Source organism: Anoplopoma fimbria, chromosome 2, assembly GCF_027596085.1.
Source record: "Anoplopoma fimbria isolate UVic2021 breed Golden Eagle Sablefish chromosome 2, Afim_UVic_2022, whole genome shotgun sequence".
Lineage (NCBI taxonomy): Eukaryota > Metazoa > Chordata > Actinopteri > Perciformes > Anoplopomatidae > Anoplopoma > Anoplopoma fimbria.
Genome location: NC_072450.1, coordinates 21,219,644 through 21,243,941, shown reverse-complemented (window position 1 = coordinate 21,243,941; position 24,298 = coordinate 21,219,644). Strand labels below are relative to the sequence as shown.

At 41.8% G+C, this 24,298-nt stretch overlaps 1 protein-coding gene across 2 annotated transcripts in view; it reads left to right on the top strand.

Annotated features, from left to right (window-relative positions):
* The window catches only part of ankrd11 (ankyrin repeat domain 11), a 91,758-nt gene that overhangs the window by 8,784 nt on the left and 58,676 nt on the right, over window positions 1–24,298 (top strand). For both annotated transcript variants that reach the window (XM_054608381.1, XM_054608371.1), the window contains exon 2: window positions 12,343–12,420. The gene's annotated coding sequence lies outside the window, so the exon portion shown is untranslated. The remainder of the gene's footprint in view (window positions 1–12,342; window positions 12,421–24,298) is intronic.

The window sequence follows — 24,298 nt, the reverse complement described above, 5'->3', positions numbered from 1 at the left end:
AACGGTACACAAGTCAGAGTGAGCCACTTGTTGGGAAACCCCCTTTTTAATGACGTGTCAAACCTTCAAAATTTGTGAGGGATATTTAAATATTTTGTATTGAGAACAAAAAGTTAAAATCTGTTTTCGCATATTTCTAACCAAAAACCCATTGACATCGAGTCATGGGAACCAGAAGTGCAAAAATGCTGAACAATATTCCGGTTTTAGGACTAATTCTTTCAGCAATCTATGAATTGTACAACTCTTAAAGACCCAATCCAAGTTCCTGCGTGTTGCCTGTTAGCCACCTGCTACCTTCTGATTGAAATTGAAAGGGGTTTGCTCTGACTCAGACGCACCTAGTGTGGGTATTTAACTCATTTTCTGTTGGATTATAGAAAGTGAAACAGTGCTAGTATGTTAATATCTTTGTTTTATGTTGGCATTAGACATGTTTTGGTTGCAGGTATGCTACCTGTCAACAATGGCTGAGTTAGTTTCTGGGCTGCTGCATTGAGACCTATTTAATTACTATCTAATGCTCAAAAGACTTCTGACAGCATAAACATTAGAATTTCTCAACGAAAACCATCTGTACTTTCTCTGACATAAACAATTTGTCAGTTGATTTAAAAAAACAAACAAAAAACAAAACAAAAAAAAGTCAACAGAATAAACAAAAGTAAAAAGAATAAGTTGCAGCCCTGAATAACTTATATAACATTGTCTAGAATATTGCTCCTAAGTCACAGAGAAGGTGAAAATACTGCCGTTACTCTCTTCTCGGTGCAGGGATAGGAATAAGCGAGCGTGTTTAACCAGAGCAGTCAGCAGGGAGTGGAAAATCACATCATCTTCAGTCAGCCTGCACAGGGACTTTCCCTCCTGAATATGTGGCAGCTCAGAGCCCTTCTTAAAGCAACAGGCCAACATGTGTCTGGCCCTTTATACCCAGGCCTGTTCATCCACATTGTATCTGTGTGTCACAAATTAAGAAAACACTGAGTTATTTGTTTTAGCACAGAAAGGAAGCCGTCTAAACGAGAAGTGGAAAAATAGGAGAACAAGAATCACAGAATACATAGAGGCCATTAAGTTGGCCTAGAGCTACCAATAATCTTTCCAGCATTCCACTGTGTTCGTCTGCCAAGGCTTGGAATAGTCGCAGATCTGTGATTGGTTGACTAGAGCTAACCAGACGCTGATCTTTAAAGTTCTTTTGATACCAGAACCTTCTTCCCTATAAATACACTGCCTTGTTTTTGTGCCCACCTCTGTGTGTGCGTGTGTGCGTGTGTGTGTGCGTGCGTGTGTGTGTGTGTGTGTGTAGTTGCGTGTGTGCCTGTGTCCCTCATACTCCCTGCAGTGATTCTTTTTATAGAAACAGAAGCCAGCAGTGTAATCTTTGGCGTGGATGTAGGACAGTCTTTTATTTCTCCTCATTACTTATGCAAAGCTAGTTCTCATCCACAATCACTGCGTAGCCTGTGTGAACGTATGCTTTTCTTAGAAAAGGCAAAGCAGTTAAAGGATAACAGCAATGTGTTTGCATGTTTTAGCACATGTGCTTCACATTGTGTATACCTGTTACCAGCTGTGTGTGTGTGTGTGTGTGTGTGTGTGTGTGTGTGTGTGTGTGTGTGTGTGTGTGTGTGTGTGTGTGTGTGTGTGTGTGTGTGTGTGTGTGTGTGTGTGTGTGTGTGTGTGTGTGTGTGTGTGTGTGTGTGTGCGTGTTCTCACATCGCTTGTCTGTCATCATTTCAACATGTGGTCCTGAAGACACTTGGAGGAACTACCACGGAAGCAGTTCGAAGTATTTCGCAAGGTGTTTATTTTTCTGTCTGTCTGTGGACAGATTTTGTTACCGTGAAAGCATTGCAACCCTGCAAGATGCAGTTACAAAACTAAACAGAAATGTAGTTAAGAGGAGGGGGCTGGTGTGATCCCATTGCAAAATGTTCTGTAGTTGTTAGATGTTGGGTAAAGTTGAAATAAGGAGTTATCTATAAGACACCTCCTGCTTTTACTCCGTAAACCTACATAAGACGACGTCTGGATTGATAAGCCTTATCAAGGTAAATTAATAATAGTAACCTTGCTGTTGGTTAAATTCATCATCAGTTCCAGTAAATTTCACACTTGTGCTGGGGGGGAAACGTGGACATCTGAGACCTGTGAGTCAGTTACCATAAGTATTACATTCATGGTCTATGGTGTCGGGAAAACCACATCTGGAAGGCAGGTAGCAACATTGGTGTAATGGAAACGCCATCAGGAACTTGGATGGCTTCTTTGACACAATTGGCATCCTTTTTGTAGCCAGCTCTGAAGTCTTAGATATTAGAGCCCAACCATTCATTTGTCTGGGGAAAACACAGATCCTGTAAGCCTTAAATTAGGGATGCACAGATCCAACCTTTTCAGCAACGACACCTGGTTTACCACTCTATATTTGTCAGAGACTTTGTTTTGGTCCATACCTCATTAGGTGTCCCAAGGTTTAGATCTGCTAATATTGTCTGTTTTTGTGGGCCATGTGGCAACACATTTTTAGAAAGAAATGTTCCCTTGCAGCAGGGTCCAAAATTACAATCTATTTAAAGCTACAGCTGTTCTATTATGAATGTTTTTCCTATTTAATTATTTAGTAATAAGGCGCTATATTCGGAGTGGTTGATTGATAGAGACAAGAGACTTGGGGCCCATCAACGTAAAAAGGAGTATGGTCAAGTGTCTGTTGCACCTTTCCTTCACCCTGCCGGTCCTGCATACTTTCCTTGCATGTCTACGTTGATTATGCACATGTGGTAATGGTGATATACACTATCTACACCTATCTGTTTTGCTCAAAAAAACACACACACACACACACACACACACACACACACACACACACACACACACACACACACACTCATTTTACTCAATTGCAACATATCTTTTCCATTTTTCGTATCAGCCTCTGTGAATCTTGGACAGATCAGATAGTCCGCAGAACTGGTCCCTGTGGTGCACTGTTATGCTGCTCTCTCACACACTTGGCTCGACTCTCCACTTGTACTTTCTCTCCACCCCCCCCCAACACCTCTGTTCTCTCTTCACTTCTGCTTCCACTTTCTCTCTGCTACATTTGGCCTTCCCATCTTTCCATCTTAGAGCCCAGCAGCACACTTACATACTGCATCCTCACATGCTCGTCTCCCCTCTCCCCTCACTCTCTGACAGTCTCCACCTCTATGCAGTAGCCCTGGTTCCTCAGGAAGCACTGCTTGCAGGAAGCTTGGGCGTTGGACCTAACTGTGCGCCTTGTTTCCTCCTTTGACGAAAATCAAAGTAAACTATGCGCGCACACGCATACCAACAGCCGTATTTTTCTGCATTTTGTGTGAAGTAATGGAGGATATTTTACTTGGCATGCCTTCTCTGTTGTCCCAGATGCAAGCAGTTTTCTCTGCCGGTAGATTCTGATGCCTCATTTTAAGGTGTTGGACAAAATGAAGTGCAGATGTGATATCTTTTATTTTTGAAATAAGTTTCAGTGTATGTGATTGAGCGGAACAGATCATTCTTCTCTGTGTATTGTAGCAAGAGGCTGGCTACTTATCGCTTAACTATAAAAGTAAATATTTCCAAGTGTGTTTTGATGTCAGTTGTGTGTCTCTCCAATAGATGCGCCTCTATTGCTATATGCTTTCCCATAGATTAAACTAGTTAGCTAATGGCTAGATTTTTGTATCATGTCACGTGAGGGCAGAGAATAGAATTGTGCTGGACCAAAACATACACGATTTATTCATGTGTACTTACAAGCCAACTGCACACTGTGTGCACACAGCTGCACTCATACCTCTACAAAGGAAAGTGCAAAGTTGTCGCTTGATTTTTATGTGGGAGATCAAAGCCCTCTGCAGAAGGCCTTTGTGTCACTCAACACAACATGCACAACGCTCATACTGCGTGGGTGTCTTTATGTTCATGGTATACAGCCCTGATCTGCAATTGGTGACTACAGTAGTAGCTCAAATACACTCTGCCCAAGATAGGGTTTTTCTGAAAAATTGGTTGTCAGTGACAACTCTTCAGAGGGTTTTATTGTACAGGTATTCATGCACAACCACAGACTGATCTTGCTATTTCTCCACTCGGTGTGCTTTGCAGTAGTTCCACCCTGCTTTAACTCCTGCCGACCCTGCTCTGGGTGTTTCGACAGCTTTCCAATGCTGCTGAAAAGAGAAATCTCAGAGTGAAACTCAGGAATGTTTGTGTGCGGCTCAAGCCTGTCAAAAGTGAGAAGAGGGACATTGACGGTCAAGCCCAGCAGAATAACAAGAAAGGTCTGAAATGGCTCCTTGTCAAGGTGACAGAGGCATCATGCATGCCGTGCGTACACTTGCTCACGCAGCGAGCTATCACACCTACACCGTGGATCCACACTCTGTTCATCTTAGTGGTTGTGTTTGCTCCATATTGTAAAGAGGCATGTTGTATTTTGAAGAACACAGAATTTGCATTGATAGAAATCTGAGTTTCACATCCTCATGTGGAACTGGATAGTTGGCTTTGTAGCTGAATACAGGATTTAGTACATGTGGAAAGGATGTGTGCCAACTCTAGATATTTATTAAATGGCTACTTTTTAACTGGCTGAGAATTGTGTGGGTGAACGACTGGCCGCAGGCATTCAGAGGCAAAACAGTCGACGTGTTCAGCGGTGTTGGATCGTGAGCGGGTGTTTATGTCGATAATGTACCATGTGCCCCTGCTCCTCCATTTCCGATATTCAAAGAGCTCTGTCTTTCACTGCAACCATGGCAACAGAAAATGACAAATGGCAGAACTGTGGAAATGCTCAGGTTGTGTGTGAGGCTGAATGACGAGCCTTCTTGATGGAAAATCAAATCACAGTGCGAGTGAATAGGCTGGCTGGCCTTCTCTTACTGTATAATGCTATTGTTAAAAACACTGAATGAGAGATGCACTGATTGGCAATTTTTTGGGGCCGATCCGATATATAAAAAAAATAATAATCTGACCCACTGGATTCAGATTTTTGCTAGGAACTATAATTGACAGCAAGACCCCAGGCTAACTTTTCTCACCCTCGTACTAAGAAATCATTTTAACTGCCCCGTCAAAAATGCTAAATGCCATCTTTTTACTTTTTTATTGTTACAAATTGAAATACTTGGCATTAGTAGTTTTAATTGTATTAAATTATTTGCTAGAGCTGCTGTTAGAGGAAAAAATAAATCGTTCAAACAACTCTTGTCTTTTCAAGTTTCTAACTGAGTAGAGCTTGAACGCATCATAATCAAGTCAATGCAACCTCCACTAACCTTAGCTCTGTTAAATGCAGAACTGTGCGAAATAGAGAGCCTGTTTATGGGGCAGACGAGCTGCTCACTGCGACTACTCTGAGCAGCATGCATGGGAATGAATTACTATAAAATAAGTGTATGATTTAGTTGTTCCAAATGTTTTACGGTTGTTCCTTCACAGCTGATATTGGACTTGCAGTTGCGATAAAATTGCAAGCTTTATATCTTCTTCACTCCACATTGTCCGACAGCAATCGATCAGCACTATAAATAACACTTTTATAACCACAATAACACACAAAATAGACATATGCTAGCATGTTGTGGTGAAGCCAAATAGACAACATTTACAAAAAGTTTTTAATTTAAGATCTTTGTGTTAACACGTGAGGACATGTGTTCCTGTGCATAGCTGAAAATATTTAATAGTCATGGACTAAAGCTACGGAAAAGAGTGTTTTACGACTCCTGGTTCTAAGGATCCGTTATTGAGGCCGCCTGTGTGGGGAAATAAGAATGCTCTTCTACCATGGTATGTTATTTTCCATAACCGCTGACAACAAGAAATCACAAAGAGTAGCTGGGATTTGCTGTTTGAGAGAGCCAGTCTAAAAAGAAACTGCTGCTTTTCTGACGCATCAACTAGAGTGTCTATGCTGTAAAATAGGACAGGGGCAGATTCTGTTGCAGAGAGCGAGTTCATCCGCTCCAACCCACGCCTTCTCCACACCGATGTGTAGGTTTAGAAAATGACAGGAGGGGGCTGTTTTTTTGACGTGCATCTCACAGATAAATGTGTTTTGGACCGAACAAATGGTTTGTATTTGAAGCCAGCAGTGTTGCAGGTTCAGTGTGTGATATGGTCACATGTGACATTAAAACCATTAGAGCAATCAATGATTGACAGTTAGTAACAGTGGCAACAAAAATTGTAATCAGGGGACTCTGATCCGTGATACGCTCCGAATCGTGAGTTTTATGATCCGTTGCACTAACCCGGGTCATAATCTATGAGCACAACATTAAGGTTTCAGTTTATAGCTTTTTATTTCTTCATAGGAATCCCTTTGATGTTACACTGTTTGAAATCCCACTGATGTTTCACCTAGTCGATAGGAAATTGTATTAAGCAGGCAAGAGGCTTTTTGGTTGAGCTTTTGTCTTGTGAGGCCTTGGATTAGTTGAATTGAAAATTGATTAATGTTTATGAAGCAGTCCAGACAGCATTGCTATCAAAGTTCCAATCACTATGTTGCTATTGCCATCCTTCATTTTCTCTCTCTCTCTCTCTCTCTCTCTCTCTCTCTCTCTCTCTCTCTCTCTCTCTCTCTCTCTCTCTCTCTCTCTCTCTCTCTCTCTCTCTCTCTCTCTCTCTCTCTCTCTCTCTCTCTGTGTGTGTTATGTACGTTACACATGCAAGCTCCAGTTTGAGGCCGGCATTTGAAAAGACATCTTTTGAATGCGATTTTTCCTTTTCCCAGGTCCAGAGAGCTTGTTACCTTGACAACAGCAGAAGATTTATAGCAAGAGGGAGCTGAGCGAGTGAGCAGAGCTTGCCACGGCATGGCTGTGCTGAACAAACAAGCGCTGTCGCTAACTGTGTCACGAGTACTGCTGCCTTCTCATTGCAGCCCTCATCCCCTCCCTTCTCCTCCTTCCATCACTTCTCTGCCTCCATTTAATATCAGGCTTTTATTTAGCTGGTTTGTTGTTCAGCAGGTATCCAGCCATCTGACAGACTCAGCTTTTTATCTTTGTTATCTACACCGTTTGTTCCCCCCCCCCCCCCCCTACTCCCTGCTCCCTCTTACACCCCTGCTCATCCTCCTCTCTGCATTTGCTATTTATTACATCTCAGTGCCGTCTCTATGCTGATGCCTCATCTGGCACCGGTGCGTTTTTCGGTTTTTGGATCACCTGATTTTGGATGGAGCTGCCAGTGTTTCTGTGTCTGTGTTGGTTGCTCATGCTGGAGATGTGGAGGATCACTGTGGTCCCTCCCTGCAGAAGCCAGGCTTTATCAATAATGTAGATGTTTTTGAAGAGGAGAGGTGTAGTGTGCGTTTTTCTCTCTCCTCCCCTCGTCTCCCATGGCCCCCTCCCCCCAGCTGTCTCCCCACACCCTCCAGTGTCAGATTTCCCCTCCAGTGTTTGAGCATAGAGGAGCAGATGACTGAATCTAATTATTGAATCTGATATTACAATAAGCTCCGATACCTGATGCTTTGACATACTGCAGGCCGAACCCAGCCGATGGTATTGAGCTGCTGCTGCTCCCCTATTGTTTACTTGGTTTAGTGCTCAGACTAAATATAAAGGTAGGTTCGTCATCGACGCCATAGCACGAACCATCACTGATCTCTCCAGTGACAGCCAACCCCCCAGATACTATAGGCACTGTACCCTCCATCAGCCCAGCATAAAGTACGAAGACATTTTACAGTTGGAGGTTTGTCACAATGAGGTTTAACTATATAGAGTTGTTGAATAAACTCGCGACATATTTATATATTTGTTTTCTTCTATTTGGCTACTTGGGTAGTTAGTCTTTACTTTAGTCTAATTGTTTCAACATCAGTAATCAAAGTACATTGGAAATATTTCAGTCTCGTGATGTTGACGTTTTCATGCAGGACGGCCCTGTGCTTTTCTGCTGCAAGCCTCTTTCTTGGCATCCCTTCTATGTCGACAGAGACGCCTCATTTAAATCAATAAGGGGGCCGCTGTTTTCCATACAGGACTAGGTTGGTCCAAACCCAGCCCTAGACTCATTTTGATCGATATGACACAAGGCAGCTTTGGCTGTATACATGCTTTATTTCATCAATCCCAGCAGCGCTGCGTGTTAGTTTTGTCTTGCTGACATTCTGTGCCAACATTTCTAATCCTATGCTTACTGTGTCCTGCACATGAACTACACACAATTCGGCCAGCCTGTGAATTTTGTTGGAGATTATCTACTGTGCCGCAAAGACTGCAGTGTGAGCTTGAATACATCTCCCGGCATGATGTTTACAAGGCCTGTGACATGCTTTATGAAATCAGACAGAGGTCAGCGCTGTTGTTGCAGGTCTCCTTTCAGCTGGCTCTGATCTGGTCTCTGATAGGACAGCCAGACACTGGACAGACTGGAGAGGTGCTCTATTGCCCCGGGGGGTGGGGGCACACTTGTGTGTTTTGTGTTTTATGGTCCAGATATCCCATAAAGTAGCAGCAGTGATACCGGTTTGTTGAAATGGAAGCTCTTCTTGTAATCAGATGCCAAATGATAGAAAAGCGGGACAAAAGCAGCCTGTGTCCTGAAACCAGCATTAGAGTCCCTGTCTCCTCGTTAATCCCACAGTACCCAGGGAATGTCTCCTTCTTTTGCACACACACGCACATGCACACGCACACACACAGACACACCAACACATGTCATGTGTCACCACTGGTCATGCACATGGAACCGACAGCCTCTCCGTTCTATTGTTTTAAGCTTACTTAAGCGCTCTAAAGTGCACTGCTGATAATTCAGCTGTTAGATAACAGGAACATGTTCAGTAAACATGCAGAATAATTAAATATGCAGGCATGTTGTCATGGTGATGCAGAACTAGAAATTTGCTGTAATTATGCATGACAATGCTGAATGTTTGGCCTCGGCTCCACACAGAGTGGAGGCAGTGCTTTTGACTAGGCTAGGTTAAATGAAGCCTTACTTTAGGTAGGAGTTTGACCTTTCACCTCCAACCTTTTCATGTGCTCCACTCCATCGTCATATATTTCATTGTTAATATAGATTTTATTGTAAATATGTGTGTTGGTTTGTACACCTGTGCACGCATTTTCTTGTCTGATTGAGGAAGTAGGCTTTTTAATGTTTTTGTGTAAATATGGGGGTAGGTGATATTACCTAACATTCATGGTGATGGTATTATATCACAGTATTACAAAATGAAAAGGTATACTCTACTCAAAAGGGGTAGATGGCGGAGGCCTGCATGTAACCATAGACAGTATAAACAGTGTTGGAATAGTGTTTTTCCTTGGGTATGGTATCTCCCTCGTCCGCGTGTGTGCTAAAATAAAAACCTGTGTGTATCATGGTAAATTCCGTATAGCGAAATTCATTTTGTGGTAAAATGTTACACCGGTTATGTTGATAAAACCATAATACTATCCCCCTCTCATCAACAGTGTTTGTTTGTGTGCTACACATGTGAAGCGAGCTTATTCTCTTCTGATGTAGCTCAGTCAAAGATGGTACGCTTGGAAGCAACCGTTACTAATACCCTAATTCCCTTTGCAAGACTGATGACGTGTCTAGTTTGACGACTTTGAGCCAATTGCCTGCATACATCGCCGCTTGTTCTTGACTTTGAAAGTGTGTTTTAGCATGCCCTAAAGCCCATTGGTGTCTAGACTTGGGGTTAGATGATTGTGAAATGTATTAATTCGATCACACACTAAAGCAGCGGCCGTTTCTGACACACCTGACGGAAATCTGCACTCTACTGAGTGCCCCTTTCTAGTATTCTGTTACTTATTCTCTCTCTCTTTAAGACTTTCAAACCAGAGTTTGAACAGTGGAAGTGCGGGAAGACTAAAGAAGACCGTTGACGGATGGGTTTTATCTGGTTTCTGTTGAGTTTAAGTGAAGTGTGTTTTACGAAAAGTAGCAAGGTAACATTTTTGTTCACTGAATGCAGTCTGGTGGCTTTGAGGAGATCATATTTATATATTTATTGTATGATTTGTACATCAATTAATTGTAAAATTCTCCAAATCCCTGTTGATTCTGTTTGTAAATGTATATTCACATAATTTGTGAATAACACTTTGGTAAACACTTGACGTAAACCTACAATTCAACTATTGGCAGCTGTTAAGAGGCTTGTTAAACATTTGGAATTGTCACTGAAATGAACAATAGATGATGCATTTTCTTGCAGTTTTTTTTAACTTATATTTTTCTTCTTAAAAGCTCCATAGTTTTCCTGTTCAGAAATGGTTAAATATAGAGATTAACCTTTGTTGAAGTTTCTCGATTTGCTTTCAGTGTTATGTTTGTTATTGTTGTCATGGTTTTTGTAATTAAGAGTTCTCGGTTAAAAGTGTATCTCTTGGCAGTTTTTGTTGGCGATCATCAGGGGGGATTGTCTGTATTCTGTATCCAAAACTCTGCTGGGAGGTTAGTGTTCTGCTTCCTGTCTGGATTATTACAATCCGTCAATCCTGTGCTTCCCGCTGGGAAAGCCCCCCCAGGTTCCACGCCAGTGCAAAGACAAACACACATCTAACCGTCATCCTCCTTAACACTTAGGCCATCCCATTGAGGGCTGGCCTTAATCCGGTCCTGAATACCCACCTGCCACCCTGTCTGTACTATCAGCCTTTGTTCTCTATCCTGTAAAACCCTCCATTCAGGTCCTATTTGATATTATCCTGTAGGAGAGATATAAATGAACAATGACGCATAAAAGAAAAACAGTTACACATTTATATTGATTCAATTTAGGGTTAAAATTCATATCCCAGACACTTATAAGAACAGTTTTTATATGATGTTTAAGATGACAACTAGTTTCTACTGACTGTTGCTCCTCAGTCCTCTTGTGATGCCTTCATACCAGATTGGTGGCGCATATGTTGGTTAAAATTGGGTGGACTCTGTTATATTCCCCCCATGTCCCGCCTCCTAAATCCTGAGGCGACCTGGTGAGGGGCAGGCGGCCAGCAAGGTTGGGTACTGGGCTTTAGCTGGATAGGTTAGGTTGTCTTAAGCTTCATTTGGCTACTTATCCTGCATTCACACCAAGTCAGGTGTGGCAGCATGAACGCCAGTCCTCCCATTCATTTGACTGTGGGTACCTCATTTAAGATGCGGCAGTGTGGGCCGAAAAGTTGAAACCGTATCAACGTTTGGAGAAACGTAACGCGCCAGTGGCGTAATCAGTGATCCTGAGCTGTACAACCCTGCCATGAGGGGAAAAAGCCTGAATCTATGGACCGGAGGTGTTAGTTTCTTGCATGAAAACATATTAAAACTTAATCAAGTGACAAATTAACAGCTTTTATCAACAGTACACTACATTCTAACAGTGTCAGTTGGTTTCATTTCAGCTCAGTGTGATTCTTAATCGCTTTTTTTTGGGTCCTTGACTGACTCTCGTCTTTGTTTTTGTCTTTCCTTTCTCTCTATATCTCATCTCCTCTGATCTCTGTTTCACTGAGGGCGGAGCTTAAACACACCTCTTATGCACGGAGCTGAGATGGCACTCGGCAGTCCGCTATCTTGTTGCTCTCACTTTCGATATAAGCTGTGCTGAAATATAACCATGCTGGTGTTCTGTCGGGAGATGCTGGGACTTAAACCAAGTTAGTGTAGAGTAGAGTAAGTAAATGTCACTAACTAGCTAAAGCCTGCTAGCTGCTAGGCTAGTTATGCAGTGCCTTGCCTTAGATCTGCAATGTAAAAACCACATTTTTGTAGATTGCAGCAGACTTTTGATCCACTGCAGAAGGTTTTATGTTTTGTTTTTATAATGTTTATGTTCTGAAGTCGGTCACACAAATACTGGTATTGAAAAAATGCTGCTATTTATATTATATACTGTTGTATTCTGATTTTGTAAAGCACTTTTTAAATAAAGAAAGAGTTCAGATTTTTCTGACTGCTTGTATTTATTCTTGACAAAGTAGCCATGTACAGTAGTATAGCACCAAGATGCATTGAGAATCGTTGACAGGTGAATTAATATTGAATCCTGAGGCCAGAGAAGATTCACAGCTCTACTCTTTTTGGATTAAAGACCCTCGTTGGTGTGGTCAATGTTGGGTCGAAGTAACAAAAATGGGACCAAATGCATGTCGTTGCCCCAGTAACCTGTTGTCCCACAGGCCTTTCTCAGCTTGCCAGGGAACTGTGCATGAAGTGATCCTTGTAGGAGAAACATGACCCTCTGCATCTACTCCAGTACCCGTCCATCGTAAGGAATGTGAAACTGCTTGTGTTGTTCTTGTAATTAATCCTTGGTTTGTTTTCATCTTGTTTTTTCAGGATTCTGTGGACTCGGACGACAGGTGTTTTTCTAGTTGGATTTTAGCCCACTGACATTCTTCCACAGCCATGGAATCGGTATGTTGACAAATATATATATTTTCTTTTTGAATCTAACCATCAGTTGGTACTCATTTTATGGCCACTTTCATTGAAAAGCTATTAGTTAAGCACTTGTTTCTTAAAAAGATGTGTTTTGGACTTTGCGGTTTGTGCTGGCGTTCATATATCCTCATGAAGTCCATTGTGCTGTGTGTTTGTGTGTTTGTGTGGATATTCTTGTGAAAAAAGCAACTGGAGAACTTTAGTCTTTTTATCGTCCTTCATTTGATTACATTTTCAAGCATACATCATTTTACCGTATATGAAATATTGGCTCCTCTGAAGTCTTAATGCTTTGTTAAATTTAGTTTAAGTTGGTGTCAGCCATGTGACATGAGGGGACACATCTTTTTTCCCATGTTTGTAATTTCTTAAGCTTAATAAGTGACATCATTGCACAGTGGAACATCAGGCACCTCAAGTACCTCTTGCTTAACCAAACAACCAGTGTAATGTTGTTGTTTTTTAAGACTGTCTGCGCTTGAGTTTACTTGTATACATATGTGCTTACATACTACAAGCATCAGGCTCTACACTTCATTGTCAGCCATGCAGCAGTTGCTTGTACCAACAGGCAGGATGAGAGAACAGCAGCAATGGACTCTGTCCATTGGGATGCATGTATTAAGAATGGGTCTTAGTGCATGGCAAACCTCTGTTTTCGTGTGTGTGTGTGTGTGTGTGTGTGTGTGAGTGTGTGAGTGTGTGTGTGTGTGTGTGTGTGTGTGTGTGTGTGTGAGTGTGAGAGACAGTGAAAAGTAGGTCACAGCTTCTGAAGAGTGCAGTAGGTCACAGCTTCTGAAGAGTGCAGCATAGGGTTTAATCCTGGGAAAGGGATCCCCGGGAATAAACATCCAAACTTTTTCCTGTTTCTCTTGAAATATGTAAACGGTACAAAACAGGAAAATACCTCGTTATGTTCTAGGCATAAAGCTGGTGTATACAAAATACAGGCATCACTTCAGAAATACGTAAATCCTTTATGAGTGGCCACAATCAGCTGTGGCCGCCGTCTACAGCCTGAACGCAGATGTGTGAATAACCGCTTGTATCGGACATCTTCATGTCTCAAAAATGTTTACTGCTCACTACTACTGGCAAAACTACTGGCATTGTATACAAACCACACCTTGATGAAGGACATCGTTGTTCAAATTTCTGTCAACAAACCCGCTGCCTAGCTTTTACTGGAAGGTTGCAATCATGGATTGCATTCACTGCAGAGGCACTTCAGTCCCGAAGGGATAAAAAGAGGGAAAAAAACCGCATTCTCTGAATTTAAGTAGAGGTCATGATATTTTAAGATACATACAAAAAAAATGACACCATAGAGATTAGTGCCTGGACTGCCAATGCCCCTGACACATCAGGATATTTATCCGGGGAACTTAAATGTCTTCTGCATTCAACAACTGAGTAACACTGTTGCTTCCTCCACACATGATATGCCAAATTGCTAAAACATTTCCCCGGTTATAAAGCTGGATCATGGATTTATTTTTGGGTCATTATGACTAAAACATGACACATATATTTTCTGTAGCCCGACTTCTGCGCCACTTTCAATGGCGTCCTCATGCATGTATATGGTTATGTTGCATCAACTTTCATTATGACCTGCACAGACACAACAGAACCAAAAGTCTGCTTACTAATACATTGGCACTTTTTTTATCGACAAGACATCAGCCTGACAGCTGCAGACATCTGAAGTAGAATCCACAAACTATTGTGGGACTTTCACTGTGTGAAGCCAGAGTCGCAAACCAAAAAAAAAAGAGCTCAGATCAGTGTGCAGAGTTTTTTGTTTTAGTATATCCCTCCTGTAGATGAAATCCCTGGATTGGCTACAAGATAGCCTGTGTCAGCTAACCTTCCTGAGTCCAACATACCCATTAAACTGTGGTGGGCTGGCAGACATTAACTGACTATTAACATCACAGTCTACGGGACCATCATGATTCAAAGTGGTTGATATAGCCAGCTATCATCTGAATAACACCAAAGGGTTCTTTATCTTAAAATAACCTTGTTCTGCACATTGTAATAACTTGATTTGTAATTTTTATACATACATATACATACATACATATACATCCATACAGTTCCAGTCAAAAGTTTGGACACACCTTCTCATTCAATGGTTTTTCTTTATTTTATTTCTTTATTTTTTCTACATTGTAGATTAGTATTGAAGACATCCAAACTATGAAGGAACTCATATGGAATTATGTGGTAAACAAACAAATGCTCAACAAACCAGAATATGTTTTATATTTTAGATTCTTCAAAGTAGTTTAATGAGAAGGTGTGTCCAAAGTTTTGACTGGTACTGTACATACATACATACATACATACATACATACATACATACATACATACATACATACATACATACATACATACATACATACATGTATATATGTATATATTAGATTACATACATATACTGAGAAAAATTGCAAATGCAAAGATTGATCTAAGGATTTTAAGAATCCCTATAGTCTCATTCCAATAGGATTTACAGATAATAGGAAAATTAAGTTTTTTATATTGAGCTCTAACCAACAGCTGCAGCACTGGCTCATTTTCTTCAGCACAAATTCATCTCTCTCCCCCTCTGTCTCTCTTACCTCCACCCACCCACCACTCTTGAGTCTGTGAGCCTGTGGCTGTGCACCAGAAAGAGCTGCTACTGTTTACCTCTCCGAGCCGCCTATATCTGCTTACTGTCAGTGGAAACCAAGGAAACTGATCACAAAGCTTATTATGGTGCCAGGAGTGGAGTACATGCTGTGTGTGCGTGTTCCTATGGGGGCTGGACACACACACACACACACAGACGCACACACAAACCCTTTGCCACTCTCCCTCTCCTCATGAGAGTCACATGGTTTCCAGGCAAGCGGCTAAGTAAATCAGAATCAGACTTTTATTTTTAACCGCTCTAAATCCTCCACCTGGCCTCCGTGGTTAGTAATCACTTGTCCTTTTCTTCACTCAGTCTGTTTGTCTTATGTGAAAATGTCTTTTTGCCACTTCCTCTCAGCGTCATTAAGCTCGTGCCTCATAACTGTCGGCCTGCTCCCTATCTGGGTTCCATGTGGGTTTGACAATGCTCTGCTTTGGTCTGAACGTTTGAGTACAGAGCCTCTGTAATGCACTGATGTCGTAGCCATTAGTGGTGATTAGTGATTAGAGGCCCTTTTGAGTCCTGGATTCCTCTATGCTCTACTGCAGAGGTGTTTGAAGAAGATTGTAGAGCAGAAGCTGTTTGCATAATATGCATTACGTTTCTATAACATGATCCCACCACACTCTCCCTGCACACAAATGTGCCGACCGTGTTTATTATATGAATTATTACAAACGGTATTAAAGTATAGTTTAGCAGTGATGTGCGTTGAACTTCTTATGCACTCAGGCCTTGTGGGAACTATAACCACCTTTGTATATACCTTTTACAAATATCCTCTCTATGCTGCCGCCAGCCGTGCTAATATCATCCTGACTGTTATCGTTCAGCAGAGGAGCTAAGAGAGGGGAGGCGTCCGTGTGTTCGATTTGGTGCAGATGAAAGGCTGAAATTCTTGTAATCGCACCTTCTCCACAGCTCCCCTTCTATCGCCTCCCCTTCCTCCAAAGCAGGGCTTGTTCCTCAGTGGGGATTAGTGTGTGCAGCAGCTCCGAAGAGGGAAGTGGGCCCTGCCAGTCACATTACATAACTCGCCCCCGCTAGTGCGGCTCGGCCTGGCCCGGCTGGAGAGACGACTATAGAGGCTTTGTTTTCCCAGCCTTCCCTTCTTCCTCCCCTCTAATGCTCCTCCTCCCCCTCAAGGCAGGCTGCACACTGATGCCGTATAGAAGGAGTCTGTTTGCAGGGGAACAGGCGAGGCTCTGTGGCATGGAGTGCAGAGAAATACGCTAATAGCAAGCTGAATGGCAGGGAGCTCACATCTTAGGCAGAGGAATTTGAGGTCTGCCATAGGTCGTACAGTTTCAGGGAGATGGGAAGCAAGGGTATGTGGTAATAAGAAGAACCATGCATTACTGCTTGATCAAGGGCTCCACATCAGCATGTCCAGTGGTGACACAGGAGGTTAGAGTTTGGGCTTTGCAGCATCAACATTGCGATATGTGCATGCTCGATAGTCACATCGTGGGATGTCTGCAAATGAACTACATTTTGCGGCTTAATACAAAAGGAAAATTATCACAGTTCTAATTTTCCATGACTAATCCAGTGTATCCCATTGATAACCTACAGTCTAGGTAGACCTGGCACAGTTAAATAATGAAACGTATGTATTTTTACACTAATTAACGGGTGATGTCAGCCGCTGCCCAGGGGATTCAACTTCGGGGGGGGGTTTCAACTCCCTGGGTTCTGCACATGACAATGACAAAAACACGGAATCATCTCCCAACCCAACAACCTTGAGAAATATGACACAGACCTCCAGTACTCCTAAAATGAACTCTAACTCCGGCTGCACAACATTGGCGATGGTATAAGTCGGTGAATGACATTTAGTGTTAAAGCGCTTTGATTAGTCAAAACTAGAAAAGCGCTATACAAGTCCATTTACCATTACCATCTTTATTTTACAATTTAACTTTGAAAATAAACAGAATTTAGGATGATTATCACTGTTTTTTATATTGCAATATATATAAAGACTTTTGTTTTTGCATTGTCTGTTTTGTTACAATGTTGTGAGTTCATTTTTGGAGCATTAAATGTCTTTGTCATATTTATCAAGGTTGATGGGTTGTTAGTACTACTCTATTCTGTGTTTTTGTGCGGTTCGACCACACATACACACACACTTCCCAACCTGGCATTCTGCCACTGTTAGTAGGGTGGGAGTGGGATGCCAGTGTGCTCTGTGTAATGGAGGTTGAGACCAGTTAGCACTCTGAGTGAGTAGAAATAACTCGTAGGCGTGAGAGTGAAAAGAGATAAATAGCAGCAGCTTTATGTACAACATCTTGCAGCCTTGAGTCCAAGGCTTGTTCTTTATTCTTGCATTTTCCCTCTGAGGAGTTTGGGATTTTTATGCTGAGAGATGACAAAGGATTTGTGTAGTCAAATGATAAAGAAGGAAAAGCAACTAAGCACAGTAGCAGCATGTGCTTGTAACAGTGATGTTTCCATTTACCACTATCAGTAAATGTTGTGTCCGTTTGTTTCTTCTGATTCTTATTCATATAATCATGGTTGAGGCTTATACAAATAGTTTTGCTTTTGTCTCAAGATTGCTGGCCACAAGTTAAGTGCATTTTTGGGTGTGTGTGTTTGTGTTTATGTATGCATGTATGAGTGTATATGTAGTTCATACTGCATTTGCACACGCTAAATTAGGTCTGGCATTTTTTTCTTGTTTTTTATTCTTGTTTAGGCTATTGGTTATATATATCTGTTTCAAGGAACACATCTATGCGTCATAAAAGTAAACCTTTTGGCAACGTTTACATGGAAAAAGAATGGCCAACCATTCTGTATTGATTTATTCGGCCTCACGCTATATATACATACATACATACATACATACATACATACATACATACATACATACATACATACATACATACATACATACATACATACAACTTAAAGCTGCAAGCAGCAATGGCAGGGCCCTCGCACCATCCTGCGTGTTGGGGGTACCAGTGGGTCGCTGATCGCCGTGTCCATTGCAATGATTCACCCCAATCACAAGTCATGAGTTTTTATAGGGGGCGGGGCTACATTGTCGGGGGCTGGGATAACGCACCTCGATTAAACAAGTGTTCTCTGCTGAATACTAAACAAAGATAGATGAATCTTGCAACATATCTGTGCAGCCATGAGTACAGGATGTTGGTTGGCTTTCATCAAGATTTTTCTTCCTGCTCTTCTTGGGAGGTCATGGTTGCTTTCCAGGCACTGTTTTCCACAAGCTTAAGTACATGTTAATACACGCACGCTCTAACAGGATCTGTACCTGATGGTTATTCTGATTTAGACTGGCTGCTGCTTTATAATGTTGGTGGTCTATGAATTGCCGTGTTTTTTTTTCGACAATCCACTTACTCATCTAGTCATCTGTGGGGAGCCTTTATTTTCTTAAGCCTGTTTCATGTCACAGTCCTCACTGTTGAGTCATATCGGTTCCCTTCTTTATATGTCATTCTAAATAATCTTAAACATTACTTCTATATATGTGCAGCAGCTCATTTTTCCCTTTCTTTTTTTCAGTTTGCCTCACTCATATGATTGATTTATGTCAACAAGAATCTTGTGAAGGCCTGTCTAGTTTTTAGGTGGCTTCTTGTAGTCATGAAATACAGACTGGGTGATGTTATCATTTTAAGTATTAAGTGTTATAAATACTACTTAGAAAACTATATGGATTGTATTCATATATATGGATTGTATAAATAATAGATGGTAATTATTGTCAAGGTTATTTGGTATACGTCTTACACCACTATCCTCCCTGTGTGCCCTATCTTGTTATTTCTAAATTAAGTTTACTTGGAAACACTTCTTTTACCTTCCATTTTCCCATTATATAATGTTTATTCTGCTGTTGTAGTGAGTGACATCAATGTAACTTCATCCAAATGCTTTCAATGTAAAAAAAAAAAATGGAGACAGTCTAGGACTATGTGTCTCTAGTTTGCATTTGTATCCTATCTTGGCTTCATCTCTGTATTTTGAGATGGGCTCGAGTGTGCTTTCAGTGCGTCAGCCATGAGCCAAGTTCCCATCAAAGAGTAGCTGCTACACCAAAGACTGTGTTTGGATGTGACAGCTAATTTTAGAGCTGCTAGGCCCTTGTCCAAGGTGGGGGAGGATAAGATAACATTGAAGTAGCCCTCCCTCCTTACACAGTTAAGTTTTGTTTGTTCATCCAAGAGCCCTCGTACAACCCCTTTGGCTGTTTTGCACTAGGCTTATTCAAATGTTGGGTGTATTGGATAGTGTGTGCAAATAGAAATCATACTCTTTTTTTTTTTTACCAGCTCTTAATGGGCGAGAATGACACAAGCAAGGACATGCACTGTCGCAGATCTGTGAACATAGTTTACTAGAATAGATGGATATTTATACCATTGATTTTGTTTTGTCATGCAAAGCACATAATCAAAATCATGACTATGCAGAAGTATAGCCGCATATTTGGTTTAAGTTATATATTTTGGTAAAGTCACCAGCTTGGCGTCTCATGGTTCCTTCTTTGCATTGCCAAATGTCCATATCTACAGTGGAAACAAATAACAAAGGGACACAAACTACCCATATAGTCTCATATAGACTTATATGTCTACACAGGAGTGTGTAAGGGCTCAGCCTGGATAAGCAGCTAGTCTGAATTGCTAAACCTAACCATATGTTTGACCGTGTCAAGTTTCTACAGGAAACTCTGCTCTAATCTTAAGCTGTATGAGAGTCCAATTCTAGTCAAAAGGCCTCTTCTTTTTTTTTTTTTTTTTTTTTTTTTTTTTTTTATAGGAGGGCAGTCAAAAGCATGCAAAGGGCTGTTAAAGACTGAATGAAGCAGCTTAGATTGCGGCACTGCAGTTTCTAGCCGTAATGGCAGCGATAATGGACTGATTTGTTTATGTCAGAAAGGCATCTGGTTTCAGGAAATTCCTGAACGGGCGTGGATATGTCACTCATTCATTCATTTGTTTATTTTCTGCCAGTGAATCACATCAATCCGAAAGGCACGCACATAAAAACACACCGCTACGCACTCATTCAGCTTGCACAACAAATCAAACTCATACATAGGCCATGTGGCAGAGCTGTGCCTGACTCTCCCGTCCCTCTCATAGCCACAGAGCAATGACCTTGGTTTCAAGTAGCTGTACTCCGTTAGAAAGCCAACACCTCTCCCGGGATGGGCTGACCTTGTTGTCTGACATACTGTAAGTCTGTACGCCTCTCTCTCTCTCTCTCTCTCTCTCTCTCTCTCTCTCTCTCTCTCTCTCTCTCTCTCTCTCTCTCTCTCTCTCACACACATAGCTTAACATTAGTGGCCTAACTTCACCATTGCAAATCCAGTACAGTATACTGTATCAAGGCAGGTATCTTTTGTTGTGTTGTTTAAATACAAAAGGCAGAATAACTTTGAGGGCTGGGCAGGTTTGGGCCCCTCCCTACACAGGTGTTCCCTCATCACACAACCTCTTCCCTAAGCGACAACATACTCTTTTAATTTGGGTGTGTGCAGCAGCGTGCACCATTGTCCCCTCCCTTTATTCACTTGCCTTTGATCACCTGCAGCTGCCCGGTTATGCACTATGAATGGTTCTGTCGAGGCATGTATATATCCATTTCATTAAAGGCCCATAACTGAGATCGCGCTATCAAGCATATTTCAACTATTGTAGCCTCCTTACTCTCTCTTTTTTTATTTATTTTTTAGGAAAAGCCTTGTTTATATGCACCCTCAATGTGATTATAATCGGAGACAACGAATTCTACAGTTATTGCAAATGTTATGTAAACACTGCAAACAGGTTGTTGTAAGTTATTTAAGGTCATTATCAGTGTAAGCGTTTCTGAATTAAGTGGGCTGGGATGCTTAATCTTTGAATTTTCTATTTTACCAGAGGAAGGGTTAAGGGAATTGCCCCTCAGTCCAGTCCTCATTGACTTCCTGTAGGCCTTTCCTGTAGGTTTGGGCTGGTGTAAAAATACAAATACAAACCAGGACTATATTAAGCCAAACAATATTTGATCTCTTTCATGTTGGCGGCCAACAGTAAATTGCGCACAGCCTGTCAGACACTAGTTGCACAAACACAATGTTATTTTTGTGATAAACATACTATTACGTTTATCACATTGTCCTTTTCCTTATACTAACGCTAACGAGCTGGATTTAGCTCTGTGAAAAAGTCGGCACAGGTTGCTGATGTTTGCTATTTTTTTTTATTTGCCAGAATGTTCCATAATGCGGGTTCAGCCGGTTTGCATAAAATCAAACCGGTGTAAGCTTGTTCATCGGAAAGTAAGTATTTACCAACTCATGTCAAAACTCTGTTTTTTTGGCATTTCTGTCAACGGTAATCTTTGTTTTACAAAACAATATTTATTTTCATGTAAATGTGGCTATTGAAATATGATTATGTTGTGATCCCTTTCCTCTTAAAATTGTCAATTTTCCATGAGGAGAAATGGTGGCTTTTGCTCATAGTTTGTTCAGTATTATTGTAGGGAAATACTATCGACATTCTCAAATGTTCTCGTAAATTGAATAGCCAAGTCTTTGGCCTAGGGCATCTTGTTGAGGGCCATCTGGTAATCCTTTCCCTCTTCATATATGAAAAAAAGTTTTTGGGAAAATACTCAGACCTGTCAGCATTGTGGTTGTTGATGTGTGCAGTCCAGTTGTGTGTATGTGTGTGTTTATGCTTTGCATCAGGCTGCAGGCTGTGTAAAAGCTGGACTGGGGCCAGCAGCCAGCCAGGAGGACAGACGAGGAAGCAGATGGATCTGTTTGGACTTAACCCTTCCCACGCCATTTTCGTCCTCCTGGCCCTCCTCTTCCAAACTGCACTTCTCTCTGCAGAGTAGAAGGAAGGGAGCGGAGTGGGAGTGTGTGCTTTGGGGGATGGGCGGTAAATGTTATGCTACCAGTACCGAGCTTAGAAAGCAGTAAGACTGACTGAAACCAGGGAGAGCGAGAGAGACTTTGCCTTTGCAGACTTCTCTTCCCCTTGTGTGTTGAACTGTGCTGACATATGGTTTCCGTCTCCGTGTTGATGCCATGACCCGCTCTGTGCCGCCGCCGTTTCTCCTCAGCTATTTTCCCTCTCTGGTTCGCTCTGCTGTCTGCTCCCTCGGCCAAACCAGCACTTTGCGTGTTTGTCCCGGGAAAGTCTTGCCTTTTCTGGGATAAAGAGTCACCACACCCTGTGAGATCCACTGGCTGTCTGCCGACTGTTGTAGCCACTCATCTTCCTACTTTCTTGCTCTGGGTGTCTTTCAGTGGTAGAGGTATTACCTGCAAACCCATAATTGCTGTTGGTGCCATTGTGAAACCATTATGCAACAGACAGAATCCCATCAGTATACAAACGAACAAAGAACAAGAATACAAAGAACACTTAAATTCCAATATATATATATATATATATATATATATATATATATATATATACAGTCGTACTCTCGTGCTCAGAGGTGGTTTGAGTGTGACCATGCTGCTTAGCCAACTGCATGGCCTGGTCAATCTGTCTACAAGCATGCTCAATAGTGGGTTTGCAAGTAGTGTTACCATATGCAGAATTTTACACAATAATTCTTCTGGGATGCAACATTAAGCTCTGCTTTAAAAAAAACTAAACAAATACTGGTAAAATGGTAAAAAAAAAACTGTTTCTATTGAAATGCAAAAACACTGCAATACTATCTAAGTGCTTTTGAATGATAACTAAACAAGCTCTAAACATTTTGAAGCTCTCACTGGGCTAATCTTCACTAGGCTGAACATCTCTCCTAGGACTAGACATCTATGTGCCTTTTTTCAGTGTTACATGACATCATGGGTGTTATTATATGTCTCTATGTGTCAATCAGTGGTTTGTGGGCACCAAATGTTGCCAGATATTTGGTTTTCCGTCTAGCTAGTCATTGTCCATCCTCATGTCTTCAAGACGTTTTCCTCTTAGTATCGCAGCTCTCCATAACTATAGCAGCCACCATTTGGTTTGGCTTTGCTTCGCAGTGGTTTTTGGGGCATAAAATCCCATGAAAGTATAATGTGTATGCATGTCCTCTGTTTGAAGGCGTTTGCGAGTCACAGAGTAGGTGGGGGAGTTTAGGGTCTCGGTTTAATTGCAAATCAATGGTTGCTGAGTAAAGTTTCTGGAAGACAACCCCCCTGCTCTCGGCGCTAACCAGCAGACTGTAAATAGAAAACCCAGAGGGAAGATCAATACCAACTCTGCCTGTTGATGGGAAGGGGAGCTCACTGTGTGAATGAACGTAGTAGCGATGCACAGCATGTTCCATAGTATAGAGGTCCTCAAACAGTATCCAAAGACGTCCTCTTCTTCTTTTTGTCCCATATTAGATTGGCTGGGCTGGTTGTTTTTGTTTTGTATTTTTGTCTAATACGTTATCCTTCAAGGTTTTGAGAATATACTGACTCTCCATAACATACTGGCTGCTCTCCTCCTCTTCACTTTGGAAAAGAGAGCAGCTAGGGGTCAGTGGAATGATGTCATCTATTTCTTTATGGTAACAATAGCTTTAGTTCCCCTCTCTATCCCTTTCTATCACCACTCTATTACCACCACCACCACCACCACCACCACAACCAATACCCACCCACTACACCCTGCCTCCCCTTTGCTTTCTACCAACAGAAGTGAGAGCTGAATGTAGCATGGGGGGAGGGTGGGGTGATGAACATCTGTGGCCCTCTCTGGGCTCCACTGCCTCGGCCTTATTGTTCCCAGAGATGTAGATAACCATAACAGAAGGAGAGCAGGAGAGCCACAGTCAAGTAGAGAAAGGGCCAAAGGGGAGGAGCATTGTGTGGCATCTTTTGTTTGAAAAAAAAAAAAGTGCCAGGTCTTTAGTGTGGGTGTTTTATGGGGTAATTTGTGGGGGATGTGAAGAAAAGGTTTTCATGGAGCTGGCCTATGATCTGAGAGACATATTCAAGATTTTTGAAAATCATCTTGTTAAGTTTACACTCCTCTAGTTTCCAATGTTGGTCTTCTTCTTAAACGTCAACTGGCATCCCAGAAAAAACTGTGTTCTCCTGTTCTTCTCTAGTGATCAGCAGAACTTTGTCCTGCTATTGCCTTCTATACTGCCCCTCCTTTGCTCTCAGGACAGAGTTGG